Source organism: Lepus europaeus, chromosome 5 (assembly GCF_033115175.1).
Source record: "Lepus europaeus isolate LE1 chromosome 5, mLepTim1.pri, whole genome shotgun sequence".
Classification (NCBI taxonomy): domain Eukaryota; kingdom Metazoa; phylum Chordata; class Mammalia; order Lagomorpha; family Leporidae; genus Lepus; species Lepus europaeus.
Genome location: NC_084831.1, coordinates 146,087,589 through 146,095,146, shown reverse-complemented (window position 1 = coordinate 146,095,146; position 7,558 = coordinate 146,087,589). Strand labels below are relative to the sequence as shown.

The following is a 7,558-nucleotide window of genomic DNA, read 5'->3' as shown; positions in this document are numbered from 1 at the left end:
TTAAAAGGCTTTCACAGAACAAGATTCAGCTAAACGAATTACATACAAAATACAGCTGGAGAAATAACAATTCTGTAATGCTGAATTATGAGGGAGAGGAAAACAATCTAAAAAAATAGAAAACTCTCTCCATACCCGGGTGTCAAGGCAAGATGTAACACTGCATAATGCCACAATATGAGCAGTCACTGGAGGGAGGATACTCCAGAAACAGTAGTATCTGGGGATCTTGGAATTATGACCAAGAGATGAAAATACTATACCAAAAGGCATGCATATAATCAGTGTGTGCATTCAGTGTGTGAGCTGTGACCTAGGCAGAGACCTAACACGACAATGAGACAGTGTTCCAGGGAATCCATTCAAACCGGCGTGGGCAACTACATGTTGATTAAACCTTCCGAGGCAGCAAAATGTGGGCAGAGTGCCATGTCTGGGTATTGCACTGTTTTATGATCCTCTTGCGGAATTTCTCCCACACACGATTGAATTCCATTATGTCCACGGGGTCCTCTCCAATCCAAAATTTATGAAACTTGTGCATCAAATAGCAGAATGTTTGTTGGAAATGAGACAATGTTGGAGCCTCTGGGGCAATGTTATAGAAATGGGTTTTCAGAGCTCCACTGATCAGTAGATTGTACGCCAGATCTGTTATATTGATGCCCACAATTGCAAATGAGTACCCAATTGCTTTATCCATCCTTTGCTTCTCCCATTCTGCTTTGCTGAATTTGCTGCATTTTGGATGGAGAGTCAGAGAGAACCTGCTGAGCTGCTGCTGCATCCCGTTTTGCAAAATACTGCAAATTGTACAGGCCCAGAAGTCCCATTCCTCGAAAAATCGGTTTTAGGATCATCACCTTGGAAACCAATTTCACACCACTGCTTAGCAATCCGATTCCAATGGAGTATTGGGCTTCAAGAATTTCCACAACTTCAAAAGTAGTTCTTCATGGTGGGGATTGTCAGAATCATAGGGCTCTCTGCGCAGTTTTTCCACATCTGCAATGAGGTTTCTGTACCCAACGATTTGCAGAAGGCGAGCCTGAAGCGAGATTCCCAGCTGTGGATTTATGTCAGGGTTAATTTTTTTTAGTTCCATGATGTCTTCTATAGTTTTTTCAATAGCATCAGGGTGAACACTCACTGCTGTCTGCCAACAGCTTACTTTTTGAATCCCTCAGTGATGTTTCCATTTTCATGGTTCTGGAAGCTCCAGGTTTGGTGTTGTAACAGATCCGCTGCAGTTCGCAGCTTCCATTCGGCTTCCTCGTTACAAATTCCAGGCAGCGCCACAACAATTTACAGTAAAAGCACAGGCACACCTGGATCAACATTCTGCGGTGCAACACCACTCCATCATCTTAAATTTGTTACTTTGATGTCCTTTTGGAACACTAAGAGAAAAGTGGCTCATTTTGAACAGTTTCAATGCATGTACTAATGAAAGTTAATTCTTGCTTGAAGAAATCCGCAGGAAGTGCTTCATGGTGCCTGAGTTGATAGTCCAGATGCTACACAAACTGTGCTGAAGTAGTTACTTCCTGATTTGCCTTCGTCAAAGTAAGCTGGACCCTGGCGGCCACAGCAGGCTCAGTGGCTCCTGGCGCGCGCCCCTGCGGTCTCCATCTCCGCCTGGCCCAGGGAACCCGGGCCGCGCTTCCCGAAGGCGGTCGCTGGATGAGACAGGCTAGGCTGCCGCACCTGCTGCGGGCGCGGGAGAGGCGGAGGCGGGGCGAAAATCTGGGTCCCGTGGAGTGGAGCAAACCGGAATGTTCCCTGGGCGGCGGGCGGCGAGCAGGCCAAAATGTTTTATTAAAATAATTATTATTTAAATGATATTGTCAAGAAAATTAGAAATAGGTAGACAAAAAACAAGCCATAGACTGGGAAAAATATTTGATGAAGTCCTAATATCCAAAATATAAAAAGAACTGACTTCACAGGAAAACAAGTCAGTTAAAAAGATGAGCAAATTATTTGAACAAACAATTCACCAAAAAACATGCCCTTGACAAATAAGACTGAAGATTCTCAATATCATTTGTCATTAGGTAAATGGAAATTAAAACACTGTAAGACACTATTATTCATCTAAAATTAAAAGCCTGATCACTCCAGTAACAGTGAGTATGTACAGCAACTCAACGAACATTCTCATACATAGTCAGGGGGAAAATAAAATGATAAAACTACTACAGAAACCTGCTTGGCAGCTTCAAAATAGTTAAATATTTACCTATTATATAACCCAGCTATGACCTCAGAACTCGAGAAATGAAAAGATGTCCATACAAAAATTTTACATGCATTTCCATAAGGATTGTATCATGTACAAAACTAGAAACAAAACCCAAAATATCCATCAAAAGAAGAATGGATAACCAAATGATCATATTCATGCAGTGGATACTACTTGGAAATTAATTGGCATTGAATACATTGTTCTGTGACCTGGCTAAGTTTGCTTAGTAGTTCTGGTAGCTTTTTATAAACTGCATCCGATTCTCTCACAGACAATTATGGAGCCTGAAAGTAAGGAATTTGAATTCTGCACTTGTAATCTGGATGGTTTTATTACTTTTTTTCTGCCTGATATTCAAAATAATTATGCTAATTACACTAGACAAAAATGGCCATATACTGTAGATTTTGTTTTTCATGAAATTCTAGAAAGTGCAAATGCATCCAAAGTAAAAGAACACAAATCAGTCATTTTCTGGAGAATAAGGGAGGGAGAAGCAGGAGGCATTGGGAAGTAAGGATTAAAAATGAATATGAAACTTCTGGCTACAGAGATTCAATTTATATAAGAACATGCATAGGCTGAAAGTGAAAGGGTTAGAAAAAAGATATCTCATGCAAATGGAAACTAAAGGGAGTAGAGGTGACCATATTTATATTTGAAAAAAATACAATTTAATTTAAAAATGGTCAAAAGAGACAAAGAAATAAACAATATAAGCAGAAAAGGGCCATTTCATTAGGGATTATAAATACATATTCAGAGAGAAGAGCAAAGGACACAAATAAAAGGCAAACACTTGCAGAACTGAAAGGAGAAATAAAGTAACAAAGTAATAGTATAGTTTAGTCCTTTATTTTCAGAAATGAATAGATCAACCGGAGAGGTCAATAAAAAATATGATGGAAGATATCAAGTATTGATGAGGATTGAGATACAAGCCCTTGTACACTGTTGGTGAAAGTTTAAATTAGCACAGCTATTATGGAAAACTGGATGAAGCTTTCTCAAAATACTAAAATTAGTGTTACACTGTGATCCAGCAATCTAACTTCCAGATATTAACCCAAAAGATACGAAACCATTAGGTCAAAGAGTATCTGTGTTCCCATGTTCATCACAGTATTATTTGCTACAGCCAAGTTATGGAATCAACCTAAGTGGTTGTGCAACATATGAGTGGCTAAAGAAAATGTGGCTTTTAAAAATAATAGAATACTATCCAATCTCTCTCTCTCTCTCTCTCTCTCTCTCTCTCTCTCTCTCTCACACACACACACACACACACAGCCATGACAAAATGCCATCGTTTGCAGAAAATGACTGAAATTGGAGATTATAATATTAAGAAGTATTCCAGGCACAGGGAGACAAATACTGCATGTCTTTGTAACATGCAGAATCTAAAAAATCGAACTCAAACAAGCAAAGAGCAGAATAGTAGAGAATTACGAGATTCTGGGTGGGGATTAGGGGAATAGGAAGACGATGGTCAGGGGTTACAAAGCTTCAATTAGACAGCAGAACTGTTGTCAAACAGATATAGAATTGTAATTTTGCAAGATGAGAAAGTCCTAGAGATCTATTGCACAAGGTGCATGTAGCTGCTTCTGTATTACACATTTAATCATTAATTTGGTAAATTTTATTTCATGTCTTTTACCACAATAGAAAAAAAGGGACACGAGGAAACTTTTAGGGTCATGTGCATGATTTTTTCATAGATGTCATCATATATAAAATCTTATGTTTTTTAAATATGTGCATTTATTTGTATCTAACTGTATCTCAATAAAGGTATTTAAAAATAAGCAGTGACAAAATAAAAATAAACAGTATACCCTCATTTTTGTTCAGGTTTGATTTGTTATTTCCCATAGAACTACTTGATTTATGTTCTTGGTCACCTTAAGGGGTTCTTAGCATTTCAGGTTGTTAGTATTTCTAACATAGAGTTGAATATATCTATAATGTGCCTATTAAATTCTACAAATTCTTGCAGTTTTAACAAAAGTATACTTTCTAAAAAATGCAGAATAAGGTGAATGGGTTCAGTTATATGAGATCTGAGAGCACATTAACACACACACACCCACACATACTAACACACACACACAAACACACACCATCTCAAAATCTTCAGTCCCTCATCCTCATTCCTTCGTAATTTCTAAGAACAGATTCACTAAGTAGTACCTGGCAGTAGCTGCTTATGCAATGGGGTTGTGGTGCTAAGACAGAGGTTTCTGGAGACACCTTAGATCCAACTTAAATCCAACCAGGAGCTAATCATAATGATAATTGCAGAAGTCCTGCACTGCTATTCAATGTTGCAATTTTTACAATGAAAACTTATGATAATTTTCCTGTGCTAGTCAAGGTCATTCAGAACATAACTTAGGACTTCACATATTAGGCTGGGGTATGTTCTAATAAGGGAAACTTCCCAGGGAGAAAACATAGTGCCCAAACCTATTAAATGAAGACCCATATTGTCACTGAAGTCTTGGGGACAGGTATTTGGTACAACTGTGATCTCTGCTTCCCATGTGGCAGAGAAGGTATTCTTTCTATCAACTCACTGTCATGTCAGTCTATCAGGGTTACTTTCTATCGTGAACTCAGAATCTCTGTTAGACTGTTTTTGACCAGTATTCCTAGAATTTGTCAGAACAATCAAGAATATTTCACAATATACTGATGTTAATCAACACTAATGTGAGCTATGCCTTCATCCTGAGGTGTCAACTGCCTACAGCATTACATATGGACCTTGGAGGTAGTTCAGTGTGTCTGTGTTCACCAGCCTGGGGAGAGGAGCCACACTGGAGGTATTTGGATAAAAATAAACATGAGTAAATCAGAATAATCTTTGCGAACTCCAGATGTTTTTAATAGTGGCATATTTGCCTTTGTTTCTAGACTCAAACATCTGGCTGATTACATTTCTCTCTGGCTTTGGTAGATAAAACCATAGGCATGACCAATGTAAAATAATGACAAATATAATCATATTTTAACTTTGTAACAGTGACAAAGTTAAGAATACATATGGTTTATTTTATATATTTAAACAAAATTATAACATAAAAATGAGATGGAATTATAGGTGATTTGTGGGAGTATTTAATTTATTTAGTTAAGAATTCTAAAAAATATGTTGAAAAACACATCCTCACTTAAATAAATAAGTGGAACAGAAACAATTGAAAATGCAATAGTAGCAAGGAATTAGAGAAAAATGAGAAGACAGACAGAGAAAATGGCAAAAAGCTTCAATGTACACTATTTTTCAGGAAATCATTCCAATTGCTTTTAACATGAACACTAGTATCCACATTTTGATGACATTAATTATTTCAATCCAGAAGCATCAAAGATTCTTCCATTGTTTTATGTCTTTTTCTATTTCTTTCCTTAATCTTTTGTAATTTTTAATCATAGGTGTTTTTCACATCTTTGCTTAAATTCATCTCAAAGTATTTAACATTTTAGTAGCTATTGTGAATGGGACTGATCTTACAAGTTCTTTCTCAACCATAGCATTGTTAGTGTATCAAAATGCTATTGATTTTTGTGTGTTGGTTTTATATCATGCAACTTTACCAAATTCTCTTATGAGTTCCAATAGTCTCTAAGTGAAGTCTTTTGGCTTCTCTATATTTAGAATCATGTCATTTGCAAGTACGGACAATTTGACTTCCTTCTTCCCAATTTGTATTCATTTGATTTCTTTTTCTTGACTAATGGCTCTGGCTGAAACTTCCAAGACTATACTTACAATAATGGTGAGAGTGGGCATCCTTGTATGGTTCTGGATCTTAAATGGAAATGCCTCTAGCTTTTCTCCATTCAGTATGATGCTGGCTGTTGGTTTGTCATGTATTACCTTGATTGTATTGAGGTATGTTTCTTCTATATCCAATTTGTTTAAGGTTTTTATCATGAAAGCATGTGGTATTTTACAAAATGCTTTCTCTTCATCTATTGAGATAATCATGTAGTTTTATTGCTCAGTTTGTTAATATTATATATCGTTTTTTATTGATTTATAAACGTTGAACCATCCTTGTATCCCTAGGATAAATTCCATTTGGTCTGGATGGGTGATCTTTTGGATGTGTTGTTGTATTTGATTAATTAGTATTTTTTTTTTTTTTGACAGGCAGAGTGAATAGTGAGAGAGAGAGTCAGAGAGAAAGGTCTTCCTTTTTTTGCTGTTGGTTCACCCTCCAATGGCCGCTGTGGCCGGCGCATCTCACTGATCCAAAGCCAGGAGCCACATGCTTCTCCTGGTCTCCCATGCGGGTGCAGGGCCCAAGCACTTGGGCCATCCTCCACTGCCTTCCCGGGCCATAGCAGAGAGCTGGCCTGGAAGAGGGGCAACCGGGATAGAATCCAGTGCCCCAACCGGGACTAGAACCTGGTGTGCCAGTGCCTCAAGGCAGAGGATTAGCCTGTTAAGCCACGGCACTGGCCGATTAATTAGTATTTTGTTGAGGACTTTTGCATCTATGTTCATCAGGGATATTGGTCTACAGTTTTCCTTTTTCTTGCATCTTTTTCTGGCTTTGGAATTAAGATAATGCTGGCCTGATAGAAAGAGTTTAGGAGGATTCCGTCAATTGGTTTGAGTAGTTTAGAAAAAATTGAGATTAGTTCGTTAAAAGTTTGATAGAACTCAGAGGTAGAGCCATCTAGCCCTGGGCTTTATTTTTTAGGAAGACCTTTGTTATTGATTTAATCTTTGTCTTGGTTATTGGTCTATATAGATTTTCCATGTCTTCACGCCTCCATTTTTGTAAATTGTATGTGTCCATAAATCTGTCCATTTTTTTCTATATTTTCAAATTGTTTCCATATAGCTGTTTAATTATTTCTGATGATTCCTCTTCTTTCTGTGATATAGTTATAGTAGCATCTCCTTTTTCATCATCACTGATAATATTAATTTTGAGCTCCCCTTCCTTTTTTTGGTTAGTTGGGCCAATGGTTTATCAATTTAAAAAAAAAACAGCTATTAATTTCTCTGATATTTTGTATTTTTGTTTCAATTTTGCTTTTTTCTTCTCTAGTTGTTATTATTTATTTCCTCCTACTAATTTTGCATTTTGTTTAAAGTGTGGGCATTGTGGTGCAGTAGGTTAAGCCACTGCTTATGAAGTCCACAACCCACTATAGAGTGCTGGGTCAATTCTCAACTACTCTGCTTCTGAACCAGCCTCTTGCTAATGCATCCTGAGGGGCAGCAGATGATGTCTCCAGGACTTGGACACCTGGGACCTACTTGGCAGACCCAGCTGGAGTTCT

The 7,558-nt window shown here is 37.6% G+C and overlaps 1 pseudogene; it reads right to left on the bottom strand.

The window, feature by feature from the left end:
- Window positions 1-380: 380 nt before the first annotated feature.
- Window positions 381-1,340, bottom strand: LOC133761162 (ELMO domain-containing protein 1-like; annotated as a pseudogene).
- Window positions 1,341-7,558: the final 6,218 nt, after the last annotated feature.